The sequence below is a fragment of the Mustela putorius genome, unplaced genomic scaffold, assembly GCF_011764305.1.
Source record: "Mustela putorius furo isolate JIRA1106 unplaced genomic scaffold, ASM1176430v1.1 tig00000081_pilon_pilon_pilon, whole genome shotgun sequence".
NCBI classification, from domain to species: Eukaryota; Metazoa; Chordata; class Mammalia; order Carnivora; family Mustelidae; genus Mustela; species Mustela putorius.
In genome coordinates this window covers 2,294,205-2,297,799 of record NW_025421272.1, presented here as the reverse complement: position 1 = coordinate 2,297,799, position 3,595 = coordinate 2,294,205, and the positions used below count along the sequence as shown (strand labels likewise).

The following is a 3,595-nucleotide window of genomic DNA, read 5'->3' as shown; positions in this document are numbered from 1 at the left end:
TGGGAGTCAAAGCTGAAATCACTGGACACCCTACAGTGCGTACATTGATGCCCATGCCATGAGGCACAGTGCGTCCACAGTGCGTCCACATGGCCACTGGGGTAGGAAGCACAGCCCAAATGATGCTCTTGAGGTGGGACAGGCCACATCTGCCGAGAGCCCCCATCGATGCTGCCCTCTGCTCTCTGCTGCTTCCTGCATTGACATGGGCTCCTGGAACCTTGGTTCCTCTGCCATATCCAGGTAACCCATTTTCCTTTTGGGTGCAGTTACTGCTTGGGATGATGAAAAAGTTCTAGAAATGGCTAGTTGTGATGAGTACACAATGTTGGGAGTGTATTCAATATCTCTGACTTGCACATTGATGAATGATTGAAATAGGGAAGTTTCTGATATATACATATATAATTATAAATTATTAGTTGAGCATCAAATTATATTAAAAAGGTGTATGCATACAAATCTCCTTTACATACTTATATGTGTTACCTTATTCTAAAACATCCTCATTACTAAAAATGTGTAGCAATTCTTTTTCTGTAGACTCCACATATAAATGAGATAAAACAGCATTTGACTCTCCCTGTAGGTCTTATTTCACTTAGTATAATGTCTTGCAGTTCCAACCATTTTGTCACAAATAGCAGGACATCTTCCTGGAAAGACTCATGGGGTGGACTTCCTTTTTGCACTGGTGGGGGAGATTTGTTCATGGTGCTCCATAGACCCCTACTGTGTGGATCCCTGAAAAGCCCCACTGTGGGAGGAAAGGGGAAGAGGACACAGCCAGAACCTGTGGGTTCAGGAAATCTGCTGCAGGGGTGCACACTGGCCCTGACAGTGTCAGCTGTGTGTCCTTCACATCTGTGGGATCTACTTCACCCACCTTCCCTAGAGTAGTCTCAGCATTTTATAGCAATGCTAGAGTCTTACTCTTACCCTCACAAGCCCCAATGAGACATCTATTAACTGATACTCATAGTTCCTCCCAGGACTAACTACCCTCTCCTGACATCACAGCTCAAGTGATAGATCCCAGTCCCTGTGCCAGGCCAGCTGTGAACCTGGAATGCCTCCTGTTCTGAGTCCTCACTCTGCACCATCCTTAGTGCCTTGTTCCTGAGACACAGAGCTTAGCCATCCCTGAGCACAGGACCTGGAGGGAAGGAAGGTCTCTGCTCTGAGCCCTGGAGGAACAGGGTCCAGGCTATGGAACACTATCTGCCTGCTGGGATGGTCTTTCGGCTCTGAGCAGGAAAACTAAGGAAAGTTTATGTCTTTATAAAGAGGGAACAAATGCCAGCTCAATAGGCTCTGATTTTCACACTTTCAATCAGCAGGCAAAGTTTCTGCATTACCATGAGTTTTTAATTGTCTTTTTATTTATTTATTTATTTTTTCCTCTGAGAGATCACTTAGATTGCATAGGAAACTAGGTAGAAAGATATCATCATCTACAAGTTACTTCCAAGTACAGTCAGTGTGAACTCTACTTATTTTAAATTGGAAGAGAGTCATAGCACAAGGGTCTGAGCAGGCTGAGGTATTTGTCCCACTTCCCCATCTGTGTGTGTCCCTGTGACCAGCATCACTGTGCCAGACTGCACAGTAACAGTTAGCCTCACCCTCAGGCTGCAGCCCAGAGATGAGCAGAAGCCCTGCATTGGCCGAGGTGTCTTTTTGGAGCCAGAGAAGTGGCTGGGGATCCCAGGTCCCAGCTCTGTAATGGAGTCTGAGTAGTAGTACAAGAGATACTGGGGAGGGCTCCCTTGCTTCTGCGGATACCAGTAAATGCAGTAGCTGCCAATACTGAAACCACTGCTCAGGGTGCAGGTGAGTCTGGCTGTTGTTCCTGGAGATGCAGACACAGAGGGTGGCTGGGTCAGCACAGGCTTGGACAGGGAACCTACAAATACAGACACTCATGGGTGATGGAACTGAAAGCAGAACAAAATATATCAAAATGCTGAACAATGGGAAGAGACATTTGGGACCCCTGTGTCCCCGAGCCCTGTCCCTACCTGTGATTTGAGACAGGAACATGAGGAGGACAGGAACCCAGGCCATGGTGACATAGACCCTGGCCCCAGCAATGGCTTGGGCTGGCTGGCCCAAGCCTCCTTTTCTTCTCCATCCTCTGTCAAGGAGGGGCTGTCCCTGCAAATGGGGTCCATCCAGTGATTGCCTAGCTCCTCCCTGAGGCCTGGTGCTGGAGCTCAGCTCACACCGCACACTGAGGAGGGTAGGTTGAACTCAGCCCTGGGGAAAGCCCCAGTAGGAAGCACCTGCTGAGACCACACACAGGTCCCTGCTCAGGGAACTCTGCCAGGCCAGGGAGGACACAACCCTAATTCCTAACAGGGGGCACAGGGCCCAGTTTCCAGTTGAAGGCTCCTTTGAATGAGTGGTTTTCACTGAGCCTCTTTGTAGGATTCAAAGGGCCGTCCCCACACTACCTCCTGCTGGCTGCACAGCACACACCTCACCATGGCCTTAAACCCTGAACACAGTCTGTTTTCTTGGTTCATCATATTCTTGTGGATTCATCCACCAGTGATCTGAATCAAGGATAATGTGATCCCATAGTGCTGCTCATGATTACTGTAGCATTTTTCACTCTCAGAAGGAGTCCTGATCTATGTGAGATGCAAACATTTACCTCAATTAAGTGGTAAATGTTGGCACCTGGCAGAAGATACTGCAGACATCATATCATTGCATTGATATGCAATTTGGAATATACTTACCTTGTGAATGTTTTACAGCTCCTGTGCATTATAGCAATAGATTTCAACTACTGTCCAAAAATTGAGTTTTATTTTAATCTACTATTTTTAGCTAATTTTATTGACTTGCTAATTTACAAATAAATAGAAACAATTAAGTTATCAGTGATGAAGTCCATTTTACCAATTTTTATGGGTTGTGCAGATGATAAAACATGTTTATACAAACCCTAGAACCTAAGTATTTCCTCCTTTTTTTTTTTAGAAGTTTATGTTTTATACTTAGGTCTATAATCTCTTGGTAATTTTTTTTTTAAATAAAGTGAGAGTTTTGGGTGAGATTCATTTTTCTCTATGGATATCTGATTGTCCTGTAGTCACTTTTCCAAAAGTCCATATTTCTAACTCTGAAAGTCTTCTGCAACTTTGTCAAAAATGCTTATGCATTCTTTTTGAGTCAGTTTCTGTACTTTCTATTATGTTACATTGGGCCAGCATGTGTATCTTCCATCCATACCAATGTCTCTTGTTGGGATGGGAATGGAATTAGACTTTCATACAATTTGGGAAAAATTGACATCTTTACTATATGGGTCTTCTAATTCATGAACAGAACATGTCTCTCCATCATTTTAGATCAACTTTGATTACATGTACCAGCATTTCAGCATCCATGGCCTGTACATGTTTTGTTAAATATTCAACTACGTAATTCCTGGTAGAGTGGGTTTAAGTGTTATTTTTATTATCTTTCATGTGTTTACTGCCAGCATATACACATCTAAATGATCTTTTGATGTCGACCTTGTAATCTATGCCTTCCCCAAACTACTCATCGCTCTTTGAATTTATATATTTACATATATATT

General features: G+C 43.9%; 1 pseudogene; it reads right to left on the bottom strand.

The window, feature by feature from the left end:
• Positions 1 to 1,461: 1,461 nt before the first annotated feature.
• On the bottom strand, positions 1,462 to 2,067 carry LOC101679227 (annotated as a pseudogene).
• Between the last annotated feature and the right edge of the window lie 1,528 nt (positions 2,068 to 3,595).